This window comes from Xenopus tropicalis, chromosome 3 (genome assembly GCF_000004195.4).
Source record: "Xenopus tropicalis strain Nigerian chromosome 3, UCB_Xtro_10.0, whole genome shotgun sequence".
Classification (NCBI taxonomy): domain Eukaryota; kingdom Metazoa; phylum Chordata; class Amphibia; order Anura; family Pipidae; genus Xenopus; species Xenopus tropicalis.
Window position 1 is genome coordinate 71,522,323 of NC_030679.2, and position 18,960 is coordinate 71,541,282.

Genomic DNA, 18,960 nt, shown 5'->3' on the forward strand with positions numbered 1-18,960 from the left:
CATACAAAGAATATTTCAGTTTAAATTATTTTCATTTCTTGGTGTCATGGGTCTTTTAAATGTGGCCCTTATCATTTAATGCATAGACTGTAATCCAGTATAGCAGGATATGCAGCAATGTGTCAGCTTCACATAGTTTTTTTGTTTTTCATATAAGGCTTAGGGGTCGATTCACTAAAGGTCGGTAACGCTTATCACATGCTTTTTTGCATTAAAAAGCATGCGATAATTATGTCCCGATTGATTATTTTATTCAGTTATTTCGCATGCGTTAAGATGCATATCGCATGTGCAAAAAAAGAATGCGTTATTTACCTCGCATTGCGTTAATTCTCACATAAAAATAATACTAACGCATGATTCACAAACACATATGAGGCATTAAACCCACTGAATATCGCATTAGTCTGTGCAAAGATTATCACCTACTTGGGGCAGGCACTTCTTAAAGAAAATTGTGGTTGGTGAGCTTTTGGCAACACAATATGGACTTTGCAGTGGGATTTTTTCAAGTCATGCATCCTCCAGTTTTCAGGGAAATGGTAATTTTCATAACAGTAGTTTTCCAAAAGTAATGGTTACGTGCGTAAAATCGTGCACTAATATAGCACGTGGCGATATATATTGCGCACAGGGGGGAATTAACGCATGTGGTGGGAAATAACGCAAAGAACATTGCTTCTTAATTATGACGCATGTCCTTGTAGTGAATCGAGTGGTAAGTTGCAAAAAATAAGAAGCGATAAAATTTTTAACGCATGCTATAAATAGCGCTCGTTTTATCAACCTTTAGTGAATTGGCCCCTTATTATAGAATCCTGCAGTATGTGAGTTTGGTCTGTTGTAAAAATGTTGATGGAATGTTCATCTGAAGCAGAAACTGGAGGACAGTTAAATAAACCAAATTATAATTGGCACACATGGAATTAGAATTTTGTAGGTAAACTGGATAATAGAGACTCACATGTTCCTACCATTTCTCAAGCAGCCAGGAGGAATCTCAGTTTCTGTGTGCCACTGCATTTATTTCAATCCCTCACGTTTGGGCTAGTTCTTGCACAGTCAGGTTGTTGGCCGACCGAGCCCCAGATGGATACTTTGCACTTTGGCCAAATTACATTCAACTATTTGACACAGAGTCAAAATAAATCATTAGAGTTTGAAAAGAGATACGGCCCTGCTCTATGTCACCCTACCAGTCTCTGTTACTTATACCCCACACACCAAGCCCTTGATAACCAATAAGCAAAACAAAAGCTAAATTGCCTGGTGATCCTACATTATATAGGGCTGGTTTAAGCCCCATAAGAACAATCCTTATGCATCTCCTTTTGAGTCTCCTCTATATCTGTCTTTACCCGCTCTTTACCACTCCTCCTCTGCCACACCCACACAACTCATTGTCCAGAGCTGTAAGCAGGGCAGTGGGGAAATTTTATTGCGGAGGGAGAGTAGTAGGAGGCAGGGGTGTATTTATATTATGGCACCCAAGGGCCAGTGCCTGTAAAAAAAAAAAAAAAAAAATGCCCCCAGCCTCTGAGCAGATTTCCCTAGGAAATCCAGCGATGGTGAGGGAGGGTCGCAGGCTTTGGGGGAAGTGGCCATGCACGTACCATCACACGCACAATGTAGGGCAGCACCGGGCCTAAAGGCACGCCTGGCAGGAGGGAGGGGCGATGAGCAGTGCATCCTGCCTTGGGCACAGTAAAGGGTATATTTATTATGCTTTGTAAAAAGTGCAGTAAAACATTACTGGTGATGTTGCTCATAGCAGCCAATCAGATGCTTTTCTTTGGTTGAAATGTAATTGCTGATTAGTTGCCCTGGGCAACATCACTGGTAATGCTTTACTCCCCTTTTTACACAGCATGATAAATATACCCCTTAGTGTTTGGCCCGGCGCTGTTTACAGGTTCCATGACTACATACTTAAAAGCAGGTCCCTGTTTGTGAAGTTTAAGCTGGGTACACCATCAGTCGCACAAAAGATCGTTCCAATCCTCTGCTGACATTCAAGACTGAATCGTCAGATATGGAGGTAGAAACGATAGGATTTCTACCTCCTTCTGTCGATTCAGCCATGAAGGCAGATTTTGCTCAGACGCCTTTAATAGCACCTGATTAAAATCTTTTAACCCGCCCGATCGGCGAGTCGACTGATATCCGCAGCCTCCTGCAATATCGGTAGCTTCGCTGAGTTGCCATACACGCACCGAATATCAAACGAAATGAGGTTTCGTACAATATTATCGGTGCGTGTATGGCCAGCTTTACAGTCTACATATTAATTATACTTAATGACCTTTGCATGTCACTATTCTCTCTTGTTAAACAGATTCTCTAAAAGGTCTCTAGCACCATTTTCCATTAAAACATGCTCACACTTTGTATATTAAACCTAATTTCGTATATGAAGCACTTTTATATAAGTGTTAGTCATATCTGTAATATCCTGTAATAGCCATTCTTATATATGTATGTGTAGTCATAATATAGTAAGTGAACTGTTTACAGTTTTGAGCTTATATCTTTTAGTAAGGAAAATGTAAGTGGCCTCTCAGTCTACCTTCCTATTCCTTAACATACAGGCTGAGGAAGTTGTTTCTACATGTTTGTCTACAGATCTCTGGCACCTCCTAAAACAAACAGAAACTGATGCTCCCAGTGCACTGATATTATGAAAATGAATGAATGAATGCCTTTTATATAATTAATATATATAATTGATTTGGGTGCTAAAAATAAGAGAACCTTCTTTTTTTGTTCATATATTATGTTAATATTTCCCTAGCACACCTCAAACTCCTTCCCCCTGTTTACCTTAGATAACTAAGGGCTCTGACACACGGGGAGATTAGTCGCCCATGACTAATCTCCCCGCCCGGTTCGCGGGCGACTAATCTCCCCTAAATGCCATCCCACCGGTGAAAATGTAAATCGCTGGTGGGATGGTATACACGGAAGTTTCCTCTCAAGGCGACTTAAGCAAATCACGGCGGGGAGATTAGTCACAAGGCGACTAATCTGCCTGTGTGTCACTGCCCTAAGCAGTCATGTCCTTATACTGAATCTACCCGAAACCAATGAGATACACAGTAAGTAGATTACATTACATTACATTAACAGTTATTTAAAAAGCGCCAACATATTCCGCAGCGCTGTACAATAAGTGGGTTACATACATTGGACATACAGAGAAACATATAAAGCAATCAATAACCGATACAAGAGGTGAAGAGGGCCCTGCCCAAAAGAGCTTACAATCTACAAGTAGATCACCAAGACCAAATGGGTTAGCATCAACAGAGAAGCCAAGAGATGTAGTTTGTTGCTTTTTACATTTTACTGTTAAAGGGGACAAACTGGCCAAGTAATACAATTTGACAATGCAGACATCACTATTCTGCAAGACCTATCTTGGTATACTTTGCAGCAGAGATGCTTGCTGAAACCCCCTACAGATCTCCTTAGGGAATGGAACATTTTGTTCCAATGGCGCTACCCATTCAACATACAAGCTACAATTGCAGGGAAACTGCACACACTGACAACCCCAGAGGACAAATTTGTCCAACTACCTGTACCCACACCACTACCACCAAAGGAACCCTGGACAGAAATTGCCATTCCAAAGGCCAAATAGAAAAAACCACAACAAATTCCAGAGAAACCTTCCACCCCCACAGGAACAATGGAACCAGGACATAGCCCTTAGTGATATGTTACAATATAGTTTTGATTATCACAAACTTTTCCACCAATTTGTAATTTATTTATTTATTTTTTTTAACACTGCGGAGCTTACACAGAAATCTTGACTAATGGTAAACAAAATTTTTCAGCAGGCATGGATTTTCAGCAAATTCCCATGTTTCATCACTGGCATATTTTTTTGCGAAATGGGCGGAAAAATTTGCAGTCTGCCAGAAAAAATGTTGTGTGCATCAAAAAAACGGTGTCATTTTTTATGCACATGCCAATTTTTTCTTACATGCATCATTTTACATGTTTTGCAAATCTTTTCAGTTTCACAGATTTTTCAGCAAAACAGAACAGATTCCCTCATCACTAATCTTGACTAGCGTGGCTTCCCCCAAGCAACGGGCCGGACAGTGTATCTGTCTACGTGTAAAAGCTACAGGGCAAATGGCCCACTTTACTCATACTTTCACTTTTTCATTTAACTGTATTCTTATTTGCATTAGTATGATTAGTTATGATTTGTTTAACTTTTTTAATTTCACTATATTAAATAAGCACTGACTCACCTAAAACTGTAGCTTTCCTCTTCTAGTCAGTGTTTTGATATGATATAATTAAAATGCAAGTACTGACTGTTAATAACCATACTTACCTTAAAAAAAACAAAATAGAGAGTAACATGAGAGTTGTTGCTCTAAACCTGTGATCCCCAAGATGTTGCTCACCACCATCTTTGATTTTGCTCCCAGTGGCCACAAATAAGGTGCAATCTTTAAGTTCTTGGCTTACAGGCAAGTTTTAGAAGCACAGTCAGTTTTACTCCAAGCAGAGCCTGCAGACTAGCAGTCCACATGGGGCTACCAAATAGCCAATCACAGCCTTTATTTGGTATCCCCAAAAAACACTTTTCATGCTTGTGTTGCTCACCAACACTCTTTACATCTGCATCTGGCTCATGAGTAAAAAAGGTTGGGGATCCCTGCTCTAAACATAAACAGCCTCAACACCCCAGAAAGAGAAAACAAATGGTTAATATCATGAGGAAGAATAAAGGGGACATTATTTTAATACATAATACACACTTTAGAAAGGAGGCCCCACCAATAAACTTGGTACTTATTCCAATTTTGTATTTTAGCAACAATCCCCAACAAAAATGCTTATTGCCATAGCTATAAGAAAGTCTGTGGACTTTAACTGACACTTTGATTGACCACAATATACAGTATTATGTTTAAGGGCTTGTTGTGTCACGCACCCTGGCATGTATAGACAGTATTTTATGGTCGGTGCCTCAGTATCTGCCCTAATTACCAACCCAAACAAGCCTTTACCCATATGGAACTGGAGACTAAATGATAGTCTATTAGACAATTCTGAATGTAAAGCAGAGATTATTATGGCTATCAAAAACTACAAACTTAATGTTCAGAACAACCCTAGCACACATCAAACAAGGTGGCTAAAATATGTACAGTATTTGGGGGAATACTAATCAAACATGGCAATATAGAGAATACTTAGCACCCTAAAATACCTCTTTGAAAAAAGGGCACAAATTAAAGAAATTTTTAACACCCTAACAAAACATGCAATGATTAAGCTTAAACAAAAATACGAAATAGGGAGTGTGGAAATAAGTCAGGGGAAAGGCTCTTGAAAATACAAAAATAGACGTATATCCACAAAATTAAGAACCAAAACAAAGATTTGCAAATTCTCCCAATGAAAATAGCAGAAACGTTAAAAAAAAAAAATTACGAGGACCAAACAACCAATCAAAATACCTTGGAAACCAAAACTAAAAACTACATAACCAAATATCCCCTCCCACATATAGACAAAGGGGCACATTTACTAACCCACGAACGGGCCGAATGCGTCCGATTGCGGTTTTTTTGTAATGATCGGTAATTTTGCGATTTTTTCGGCGTCTTTACGATTTTTGCGTAAAAACGCGAGTTTTTCGGCGTCTTTACGATTTTTGCGTAAAAACGCGAGTTTTTCGTAGCCATTACGAAAGTTGCGCAAAGTCGCAATTTTTTCGTAGCGTTAAAACTTGCGCGAAACGTCGCGCCTTTTAAGTTTTAACGCTACGAAAAAGGCGCGACTTTGCGCGCAAGTGTTAAAGCTACGAAAAAATCGCGACTTTGCGCAACTTTCGTAATGGCTACGAAAAACTCGCGTTTTTACGCAAAAATCGTAAAGACGCCGGAAAACTCGCGTTTTTACGCAAAAATCGGAAAGACGCCGAAAAACTCGCGTTTTTACGCAAAAATCGGAAAGACGCCGAAAAAATCGCAAAAAATACGAAAAAATCGCAAAATGTTCGTTTCCAATCGGAATTTTTCGGATTCGAAATCGTGTCTTAGTAAATCAGCCCCAAAGAGTTTCTAAAATACCTGAGCACACCCTTTTAACTCCCAAGAAGTTTTAGAGGGCCCTAGACCCCAATGGATTTACAGGGAAATTCTACCAATCCTTCTCTACCTAATTGGCCCCCTTGTTCTTGAACTTTATAAATAAGATAGACCCAGCCCAATTGTGGAAGTTATATCCCATATCATTGTTAAACATGGATTTGAAACCCACCATCCCAACTGGGTATACACAGACCAACTGGCTTTTGTTAAAGGAAAAAAAGAGAGGAAATAAAATACAATGAAAATTCTGCATGTAATCAATAGGGCAAAACACTTTCAGGTGCCTTCTATGCTCCTGTTAACAGACACAGAGAAGGCATTGGATAGGGTAAATTAGACTTTTTTTTAAAAATTGTACTAAAAGGGATGGACCTTGAACAAAAATTCAGGGACAAATTCTACACTATACCCACAGCAAAATTAAAAATAAATAGAATGGAACTCTATCCCCATTATTGTATGTATTATGCATGGAACACCTGTTGATAGTGATAAGACAAAACTGAGACATATCTGGCCTGACTATACATTCAACTGAATATAAAACTGCCACTTTTGTGGATGATTTTTAACCAACCCGCATATCTCTATGCCCAATGTTCTGAAGGAATTAAAAATATATGGGGAACTTTTAAATAATAAGATAATATTACCAAATCTGAGGCCTATATACTTACCAAATCCTCTGGAAACTCAGTTAAAATTACATTTTGCCTTTCAATGGCAGGTGAGGAAAATAAAATATCTAGGAGTGTACATACCCCAAGATCTTAACCACATATACATGTATACAAACCAATGATGCACACTATAACCGATCTCCTAAAGGATATTAAACATTTTACCTGGACAGGGAGAATTTGTATAGTGAAAATCTTATTGTACCTAAAGTACTTTATCTTTTTCACGCCTTGCCTGTACCTATATACCTAACGAGTTTTTCAAATCATTGGACACTGTTATTAGCAAATTTGTTTGGGCAAACAAGCATTTCCTATCTTTATGCTCACAATAAACTATGAAATATTACTAAAAAAAAAACATTTAAAACACTTACCTTCTACCTGAACCTTTTCCTTTTTCTTCCTCTGTTCTCTCTCTCCCCTATCTTCTCAATCTATATTCTTCCTTCTGTCAAGTAAACATATTTTGCGATTATTAATAATGTTCTGACTAATTAATGTGAAAATGACACACTTCTTTCTATATAAGTCCATGTTATGAAAAAAGTTGTTACATGTTATTGTCATCAATAAAAAAGCGTTTTGAATAAAAAAAAAAGAAATTGCATCCTATATTTTGGAGCTTATTGAACACTTGTTCACCAGAACATCAGGTTTGCACTGGCAGTCTGTGGATTCTGGCAAATGCCAGGGGGGCTGCTGCAAGATGCCATAGACAGTAACTATTTATTGGGCCTGTGGGTGCGGCGCTGATTTGGCCAATATGTACTTGAAATGCAGACCCTATTTTGAATCCTAATCCAGGCCCTCAAGGATCTGTCTTGCTTTGTTAAGGACAGGTTGAATAATGAATTGTGTAATTCCAGGTGCTAAATCTGCAGGGCTGGTGGGGTTCATTTTGCCATACATTGATCTAAAAATATTTGAAACACAGTATGCAGAAAGGATATGTTACTCTGTGGAAAGTAATGAGATTCCTGCTGACAAGTCTAAAAGAGGTTGATAAGAGCAGCTAAGTGGAAGAGATCTAGCTATAACATATTTCATATAAATATTTTAGTAAAGAAGGTCATTATAAATAATTGTAAATTGCTCTAATGCAGCACTACTGGATTAGCATTACTAGGATGACACCTGCAGGATGACAGCTCGAAGGAAAAGCAATGAAACTCTTGACAGATCTACTGTACTGGTATTTGGGGAAGCAATTAAACTATGAGAATGTGAAATATTGCTTGCCGTTAAAGTATGGGACAAATATTGTCCATTAGCTTTTCAGTAAATAGGTATTTCATCCAACATTCTTTTAAGATGGGCAAAGTTTTTACCCATTTTTGCCACTTAATTTTACAATTTTTGCATGTATGTTTGTACTTATATGATTACTGCCTGCATTTAATCCCAAATTCCTTTCTTTCAAAAGCAAAAAGCTTTGTTTAGTGCTGCAGTCAAAAGATACTTTAGCCCACAAGTTTTTAGATTAGATTAGAGAGTGAGCCTACCACTATGCTCTGCCCCACAGCATGGACATTTATAGACTAGTCTAACCACTTGTGTATCCAAAGCTAGTGGCCCTCTTGGAGAGTGACATATTGTATAAATATATCATTTTCTGTATATAACTAGGATATTCGAAAAGGTAATTTTAGGGAGAAACACTGTACTGATTGTATTAGTTCTGTTTTGGATACTCCTGAAACAAGTCAGGTGACAGAAGACTGTATATATCTATAGCCTTTAGTGAACTAATATAGGTCTGACAAAACATTTTAAAAGAAAGAATGACCTTCAAAAGCATGAAAACATTTGCTATTATACTGTTTCCATGGCCAGGTAAATTTTTTGATACTCCATAATGTGGAGGGATTGCAATAACCCCAGTGCACTTCTGGGAGAAAAGGTGGATTTGGAGCCAAAACCAGCTGTGGGGCCAGCAGGTTATAAAGGACCGCTGATGCAGTACCAGCCAGAGAGAACCAGATCCAGAGTGAGTAACCAGCTATGTGTGCTCAGCTTTGCTTCAAGCTCCAGAGTTTCGGAGTACTACAGAGATGCTCCATTACTTCCACTCTACATTCCAGTAAGAGAAGGAAGACTTGTTTGCCTAGCTCTTAAATGGATTCTCTGAGAATCTGCCAAATGAGAAGAGGGACTTTGAATAGTGACCCTGTTGCCATGACAATTAGAGCACACTACCAAGATAAGCTATCCCCTGGCTATGTTGCTATGATGGGGAGAGTTTGGCGAGAGGATGTGGATGCCTATGTGAGGGTGAAGAGAAGTTCCACCCAAGGGCACGCAGAGAAGTTTCCTGCTGATGCAAAGCTGCTGATGAGGGTGAGACCCATTCTGCACTGTGCAAGGTACACCACAGGCACAGAAAGTTCTATGGAAAATGTTACAAGTGCCAAGTGATCAGGCCTGGTCATCAGGCCTGGAATTGTAAGACTTACAGGGTTCAACAGTACAGAAGTCCTACTATGAGCCTTCAATATGTGAGAGTGACTTGCCTGAAGAAGATGAGGTGTTGAGTCAAGAGAAGAATACTGTGGAGAACCCTGTTGGCATGAAGGTAGACACTGGAACTCTTGATACCCCAGATAGATCTAAGAGACTGGGTCTGCGTAAGTGCAGTTCTCCAGGTTATGCCCCTGTTAAGTTATTATGTAAAAGTAGTGATGCAGAAATTGTTGAGTGTTGTACTGTTTATGGGAATATGGAAAGCGAGAATGTTGCAAGTTTGTCCAAGGGAAGAGTGTAGGAGATCAGAGAACTCTTTCCCCTGTTGTTCTGTCTATGACATTGTCCAGCCTAAAGAGAAACCCAATAGGCTGGGAGCCGCAGTGCATTTCTGGGAGAAAAGGACGATCCAGGGAGTACCTGGCTTTGGAGCCAAAACCAGGGGTGGGGCAAGCAGGTTATGAAGGACCCCTGGTGCAGTGTCGACCAGAGAGAACCAGATCTGGTGTCAGTAACCAGCCACGTGTGCTCTGCTTTGCATCAAGCTACAGACTCTAAAGAGAGAGGTCTGCTTAGTTGCTGGTGGATGCCTTTACCTCCGTGTGAGTCTCCAGTGCGTGTCCCCCGTGTGAAGACAAATGCCTGCTACGTGGAAGCAACTGCCTATCCAAATGGAGAGATACTTAGGGGCAGGCGCTATCTGGGGAAACTAAAGAGCTCGTAGGGAGGGACTTTGCCAGAGACTGAACTGGGCAATGGGTATTTCCACCAGGAGTGGAGTATGGGGAAAAAGGAAGAGAGGTGGCGGACAGAGGAATTACCCAAAAAGTAACAATTGAAAACACTCTACTTCCATAATAAATAATTTAAAATTCCAATTTTCATTGAATCTTAGGGACGCCCAATAATTTCTGAGATCGACACAATTATCATTATATATAGATTTGTTCTGTAGTGCACTGCATACCTTCTTATTTAAATGATTCTAATGCTGTGATTGAGATAATACATATTGGAGCCAGGATGGATACTTGTTACTGCAGATATCTCTGCTCTTTTTACCTCTATAGATCACACTAAGGGTGTGGACCAAGTGATGGATATGTTAAATAAATATAATTTCCCAGAAGGGGAGCACAATTTGCAACACAATCATTTAAGATTTGGGGATGAATGTTACCTTCAGACCCAGGGGACAGCAATGGGAACCCGATTTGCTCCCAGCTATGCCAATTTGTATTGGGTGCTGGGAAGATAATTACATCTGGGTCCCTACCTGTCCCCTGGGCCTGAAGGTTTACCACCACTATATAGACAATTTGCTTATTATATGGGACACTAAAGTTTCATCCATTGAATCTTTGAAATAATTAATACTAACATGGAAGGCTTTAAATTTAGCTATGAATGGAGTAACCAAAAGATAGAGTTTCTAGATTTAGAAATATTTGTGGATGCAGAGAAACTATACACAAGAACTCACTTTAAAGGGTTTGACAGAAATACTTAAAATTAAAAGTAGCCACCATCAGGAATTCCGGCTAACAAATTTCTCAAGAGGATTGTTTGTAAGAATACGTAGGAATTGTACCAAGTACCTCCATTTGTTTGAGCCCAGTTGTTAAATATACAACTCTTGTGAAAAAGAGGTACCTGAGCAAAAGAATACCTGATGTGGCAGGTTCTGGTTTCTGTGTATATGAAACTGCTTTAAAAAAAAACCTATTTTTAGAGCAGATCAAATTGGTTTGGTTTCCACACTATTGTATCAAGAATAAGAAGGGGATGATCACCTGGCAAACATTTTAAAGACAAGGGTTTCTATGAGTAATGTGGAGAGAGATCTTATCACTATTATCAGTAAAAATAATAGAGAGAAGCAGTAAATAAAAAAAAAAGAGAGAGCAGGGAGAAAAAGAGGAATTATCCCATAGATAATACTAGGGAGACAGAAAGGAGAAGTTTGGATAAGAATGTAAATAAAATTAAAATGAGGTCTGACTATACAAAGCCTTATGTGAATTAAATAGGAGATATAGAAATCAGACAGTCCACCACCAATGAGCTGTCTCAAGAGTATGGTAAGTTGGCTTTGGTGGTTAGATTTCATTCTAAACTAAAAGAGGTGTTAAAAATAGTGGAGAAATATTGGTCTATAATTTTGAATGATCCTTATTTAAAGAATGTAGTACCAAATAATGTAGCAGTGATATGTGAGCAACATCAAACTTTGAGAGATTTATTAGCACCTACAGTATTAAGACAACATAGACAAAATACAGGTATGGGATCCCTTATCCAGAAACCCATTATCCAGAAAGCTCCGAATTACGGAAAGCCCATCTCCCATAGACTCCATTTTAATCAAATAATTCAGAATTTTACAACGGATTTCCTTTTTCTCTGTAGTAATAAAACAGTACCTTATAATTGATCCCAACTAAGATATAAATAATCCTTATTGCATGCAAAACAATCCTGTTGGGTTTAATTAATGTTTTATTGATTTTTTAGTAGACTTTTAAGGTATGGAGATCCAAATTACGGAAAGACCCCTTATCCAGAATACCCTTGGTCCCGAGAATTTTGGATAACAGGTCCTATACCTGTACAAATAAAAATGATCACAAACATAATACCTAAAAAAAATAAAAATAAAGCAGGGAAGAATAGTATTAAAGAACTGTTTAGTAAGATAACAGGATGGCATAGGGGTAGTAGGTGCTCTCAATGTGAATTTTGCCCCAGAAAAATACAGTCTTTGGAGGTGATCATCCTGAGTATACTATCTGTAGCTTTATATCATGCTCCTCTCAGTATGTTAAATATGTGATAGAATGTAGTTGTTGAACCAAATATGTAGGTCATATATTTTGTTCTTTCCGCACTAGATTATATGAACAAATACTGAATATTAGACTGGGTTCTTGGGAGATGCTGCTATATAGACACTTTTTTGATGTACACAATTCAGATGTGAGGCACTCGAAAGCATGGGCTATTGAACAAATAGAGATGAACTACAGAGGGGAAGATAGAGTTCCCTGAAGAAGGGAAACATATTGGATGTTTTCCCTTAATACTTTTGATCCCAAAAGATTTAATGAAAATTGGAATTTCAAACCATTCATTAATCAAGTAGTGGATTTATATTTAGTTCTCCCTTTTTGTGGTTCTGCTCCCCTTCCTTCCCCCTAATAATTTTTGATCCTAACAGATTCAATGAAAATTGGAATTTTAATTATTTATTATGGAAGTAGTGTGTTTTCAGTCGTTACTTAGTTCCTATTTGGGTAGTTCCTCGGACTTGCTCGCCTCTTTTTCCCCTTTCTCCCTTTTTTATGAAGTGGGGTGGGATGAGAGTGGGAGAGGAGGTGGGAGTTGGAGCTTTAATGGGTTATTTAGGATCAGTAGATAAGAGTAAATGTGACCCTATGTGGACAATCTTGAAAAAGTACAGGAGGGTGAAACATGTTTAATATTGCTTTGCAGTAACCAATGGCAATCATTGCATTCATTGTTCCACCTACAGATGTCCCATCACTGATTGGTTGCTGTGGGTTACTGCCTATTGGCAAATTTGCCCAGTGTTAATAAATGAGCCCTATCAGTGAGTCCAGAATTGTTACACTACAACTTGTCATTGCCTCTTCATAGCTAAATGTAATTTATACTTTCTGCTTGTGTCTTAGTGCCAAAGAGCTCTACTAAAGTAAAGTCATTTATGTATAACGCCATCTTATTTATCAGTTTTTAGTCTTCATTAACTCTTTTACTGCCAACGACGTATGGGATACGTCGTGGCAGTAAAAGGGCTTAACTGCCAATGACGTGTCCCATACGTCGTTGGCATTTAAGCGCTGCTCTCTGCAGCGGCGGCATGTGCCGCTGCTGCAGAGAGCTTCTATCCATGACAGCCCCCCTGGGCAATGTGCCAGGGGGGCTGTCATGAGGGTCCAGCGAACCGATCGCTCGCAGGACTCTCCAGGAAGCAGCAGACGCGATGCGATCGCGTCTGCTGCTTCCTGCTTCCTCCCCAGCGCCGGCCCAACTGAAGAGGAGCGATCGGGTCTTCAGGACAGGTAAGGACTTTTTTTTATTTTTGCATTTACACACTTATACACACATTTACATACATTTATACACACTTACATACATTTACACACACTTACAGCACACATTTTAGCATTTTTTTTTCATTTTTCACACTTTTATACACTTATTTACACTCATATACACACTTACACACTATCACACAACTTTTACACATGTACACACATGTATACACAAACACTGTGGTTTTTTTTTTGTTTTGTTTTGTTTTTTTTTCATTTTACCACTTTGTTTTTAGTTTCTTTTACCTAAAAACTGTTTATTTTGACAGCGTGACTATTGGATCAGATATTCTGACCACTAATTACACTGTCATGTGACTTATTTTGTTGTTTCACTGATTTGCACAATTTTGGGGGTTTTATCACATTTTATCCCTGTATAAGTGTTCCTGATCTGTTTTTAGCGTAGCTTTGCCAGGTGTAACTTTGGTGTACAAAAATAACTTTACCTATTTTGAATTCATCAGAATGTGTACTTTCCAAAAATATATGGTTTTCTGGGGGTCTCGTTATAGTTAGGGGGGTTACTGCACATAATACACTGTCAGGGGGCTCTGTGTGCAAAAGCTGAGTTGGCAGGCGAGAAATCCTTATGCGGTATTTTCATTTTGGGTTCAGTACATACCGCAGACTTTGGTATATCTATGCATATTGGGCATCAAACTGTTCAGTAGACCTCTGGTGTTCTTATTTGGGGTGACTTGCCTTTGTACGCAAGAAATTGTGTGAGATAAATGCGGCAAATTGGAACATTTTTAGGCGATTTTCTGAAATGTCATAAAAACCAATAACTTTAGGAAAGCTCTGCAGATTAGTACTTTGGTGTAGAAAGGACTCTTTACCCTTGTTGGATTCGTCAGAATGTGTACTTTCCAAAAATATATGGTTTTGTGGGGGTCACTGTATAGTTAGGGGAAGTTTTGGCACATAATACACTGACAGGGGGCTCTGTGTGCAAAAGCTGAGCTGGCAGGCGAGAAATCCTTATGCGGTATTTTCATTTTGGGTTCAGTACATACCGCAGACTTTGGTATATCTATGCATATTGGGCATCAAACTGTTCAGTAGACCTCTGGTGTTCCTATTTGGGGTGACTTGCCTTTGTACGCAAGAAATTGTGTGAGATAAATGCGGCAAATTGCAACATTTTTAGGCGATTTTCTGAAATGTCATAAAAACCAATAAATTTAGGAAAGCTCTGCAGATTGGTACTTTGGTGTAGAAAGGACTCTTTACCTTGTTGGATTTGTCAGAATGTGTACTTTCCAAAAATATATGGTTTTGTGGGGGTCACTGTATAGTTAGGGGAAGTTTTGGCACATAATACACTGACAGGGGGCTCTGTGTGCAAAAGCTGAGCTGGCCGGCGAGAAATCCTTATGCGCTATTTTCATTTTGGGTTCATTACATACTGCAGACTTGGGTATATCTATGCATATTGGGCATCAAACTGTTCAGTAGACCATAGGTGTTCCTATTTGGGGTGATTTGTCTTTATCTGATCTTTATCAAGAAATTGTGAGAGATAAATGCGGCAAATTGCAACATTTTTATGCGATTTTCGAAATGTCATATAAATCTGCAAACTTAGGAAAGCTTTACAGCTTGGTACTTTGAAGCAAGAAGAAATGTTTACCCATCATAGATTCGGGGGGATGTGTACTTTCCAAAAATATATGGCTGGGGTGAGTGTACTTTTTTTGTAGCATTATCCCACATAAAGGATGTAAATGTGTTGATTTTGCAGGAGCTGAAATGATAGATCATATGGGGGTATGTTCCCATTGGGGCCCCTACATGCCACATACTTAGGTAAACCTATACATATTGGGCATCAAACTGTTCAGTGGACCCCTGGCGTTCATATTTAGGGTGTTTTATCTTGGTACCTAATGCTATGTGGGAGATAAGATGCTGCAAAGTGGAAGCTTTGAGGGGATTTTTGGCAATGTCATCAAAATTGCTAACTTTAGAAAAGCTGTGTGGCTTGGTACTTTGGAGTAGAAAGACATGGGTACCCATTTTAGATTCGGGGGAATGTGTACTTTCCAAAAATATATGACTTTCTGGGGTGAGCATACTTTTTACTAGCTTTATCCCACATATAATGATGTAAATGTGTTGATTTTGCAGGAGCTGAAATGACAGAAATAACAGTACATATGGGGTATGTTCACATTGGGGCCCCTACATGCCACATACTTAGGTAAACCTTAATTAATTGTAGGGGTATGCTATAGACCCCCTAATGTAAGCGAAGAGGAGGAGGCCCAGCTCCTGTTGCAAATAGAAAAGGCTGCTAGTTTGGGGCAAGTGATAATAATGGGGGATTTTAATTACCCTGATATTGACTGGGGCAATAGTACTGCCAGGACAGTAAAGTTTATAAACTTGCTGCATGACAACTTTATGTCACAAGTTGTTGAGGAGCCAACCAGGAACCATGCTATACTAGATCTAGTGATCTCTAATGACCCAGAACGTATAGCAAATGTGCAAGTGGTTGAACCCCTGGGTAATAGTGACCATAATGTTATTTCATTTGATGTTTGGTGCAGGAAACAAATTTACAGGGGGGCAACAAAGACAATGAATTTTAGGAAGGCAAATTTTAGCTCCTTAAGGGCAGCGCTTCAGGGCATAGATTGGGGCATTATGTTTTCTGATAAAAACACAGAGCAGAAATGGTTGTCATTTAAAATGATATTAAATCATTACTGTTCTCAATTTATTCCATTAATAAGAAAAAGTAGAAGTGTTAAGAATCACCCTATGTGGCTTAACTCTGAGGTAAAGAAGTTAATAGGGAAAAAAAGGAAAGCTTTTAAGAAATATAAGTCAGAGGGGACAGTAGATGCGTTTAATGATTATAAACACTATAACAAGTGTTGTAAAACAGCAATCCGGAAGGCAAAGATAGAAAATGAGGAGCGCATCGCGGCCGAGGCCAAGACTAACCCCAAAAAGTTTTTTAAGTATATTAATAGTAAAAAGATGCAGGTTGAGGGTGTGGCCCCATTGAGTTATAATAACAATATGGTTACAGCGGATACAGAAAAGGCAGATGTGCTTAACCAGTTCTTTTCTTCTGTGTATACAGTAGAGGAGCCAGTGGGCCAAGTCCCACCCAATAGCTGCACTGTTGCCTCAGCTCCAACTACACAGTGGTTGGCACAGGATATGCTGCTTAAAGGGTTACACACGATAAATGTAAACAAGGCACCTGGGCCAGATGGAATACACCCTCGGGTACTGAGAGAGCTAGGGGCAGAATTGCAGTGGCCCTTGTTTCTGATATTCTCAGACTCGCTTTCATCAGGTATGGTACCTAGGGATTGGAAGAAGGCGAATGTCATTCCCATATTTAAAAAGGGAGTAAGATCTCAGCCTGGCAATTATAGGCCTGTAAGTTTGACATCCGTGGTGGGCAAGTTATTTGAAGGCTTGTTAAGGGATCACATTCAAAATTATGTAGTGGAGAATGGCATTATGAGCAGTAATCAGCATGGCTTTATGAAGGACAGGTCATGTCAGACCAATTTAATTGCTTTTTATGATGAGGTAAGTAAGAAGCTGGACAGTGGGGATGCAGTAGTTATAATCTATTTGGATTTTGCCAAAGCATTTGATACCGTTCCCCACAAACGACTGCTTTCTAAGCTAAGGTCTATTGGTCTTAGTGAAGCCGTTTGCACATGGATAGAAAACTGGCTACAGGATCGGGTACAGAGGGTGGTTGTTAATGGTACATTCTCTACTTGGAATAAGGTCCTCAGTGGGGTCCCTCAGGGTTCTGTACTGGGTCCACTTTTGTTTAATTTGTTCATAAATGACTTAGGGGAGGGGATTATAAGTAATGTATCAGTGTTTGCAGATGACACAAAACTCTGCAGACCAGTCAATTGTATCCAGGATGTGACATCCTTGCAGCAGGATCTTGACCAACTGGCAATCTGGGCAGCTAAGTGGCAGATGAGATTTAATGTGGATAAATGTAAGGTCATGCACCTGGGATGTAAAAATATGCAAGCCCCGTATACCCTTAATGGGACTGCACTAGGCAAATCTATAATGGAGAAGGACCTTGGAGTCCTTGTAGATAATAAACTTGGCTGTAGCAAGCAATGCCAGGCAGCAGCTGCAAGGGCAAACAAGGTTTTGAGCTGTATTAAAAGGGGTATAGATTCACGGGAGGAGGGGGTTATTCTTCCCCTTTACAGAGCGCTGGTAAGGCCCCATCTAGAATATGATGTTCAGTTTTGGTCTCCAGTGCTCAAACGGGACATTACTGAGTTAGAGAGGGTCCAGAGAAGGGCAACTAAGCTGGTAAAGGGTATGGAAAGTCTCAGTTATGAAGAAAGACTGGCCAAGTTGGGTTTGTTTACACTGGAGAAGAGGCGCTTAAGAGGTGACATGATAACTATGTATAAATATATAAAGGGATCAAATAATAACCTTTCTAATGTTTTATTTACCAGTAGGTCCTTCCAACGGACACGAGGGCACCCACTCCGTTTAGAAGGGAGGTTCCATTTAAACATTCGGAAAGGATTTTTTACAGTGAGAGCTGTGAAGTTGTGGAATTCCCTCCCCGAATCAGTCGTGCTGGCTGATACATTATATAGCTTTAAGAAGGGGCTGGATGGATTCTTAGCAAGTGAGGGAATACAGGGTTATGGGAGATAGCTCTTAGTACTAGTTGATCCAGGGACTGGTCCGATTGCCATCTTGGAGTCAGGAAGGAATTTTTTCCCCTCTGCGGCAAATTAGAGAGGCTTCAGATGGGGTTTTTTGCCTTCCTCTGGATCAACTAGTAGTTAGGCAGGTTATATATAGGCATTATGGTTGAACTTGATGGACGTATGTCTTTTTTCAACCCAACTTACTATGTTACTATGTTACTATGTATACATATTGGGCATCAAACTGTTCAGTGGACCCCTGGTGTTCAAATTCAGGGTGTTTTATCTTGGTACCTAATGCTATGTGGGATATAAGATGCTGCAAAGTGGAAGCTTTGAGGGGATTTTTGGAAATGTCATCAAAATTGCTAACTTTAGAAAAGCTGTGCGGCTTGGTACTTTGGAGTAGAAAGACATGGGTACCCATTTTAGATTCGGGGGAATGTGTACTTTCCAAAAATATATGACTTTCTGGGGTGAGCGTAATTTTTACTAGCTTTATCCCACATATAATGATGTAAATGTGTTGATTTTGCAGGAGCTGAAATGACAGAAATGACAGTACATATGGGGGTATGTTCACATTGGGGCCCCTACATGCCACATACTTAGGTAAACCTATACATATTGGGCATCAAACTATTCAGTGGACCCCTGGTGTTCAAATTCAGGGTGTTTTATCTTGGTACCTAATGCTATGTGGGAGATAAAATGCTGCAAAGTGGAAGCTTTGAGGGGATTTTTGGAAATGTCATCAAAATTGCTAACTTTAGAAAAGCTGTGCGGCTTGGTACTTTGGAGTAGAAAGACATGGGTACCCATTTTAGATTCGGGGGAATGTGTACTTTCCAAAAATATATGACTTTCTGGGGTGAGCGTACTTTTTTGTAGCTTT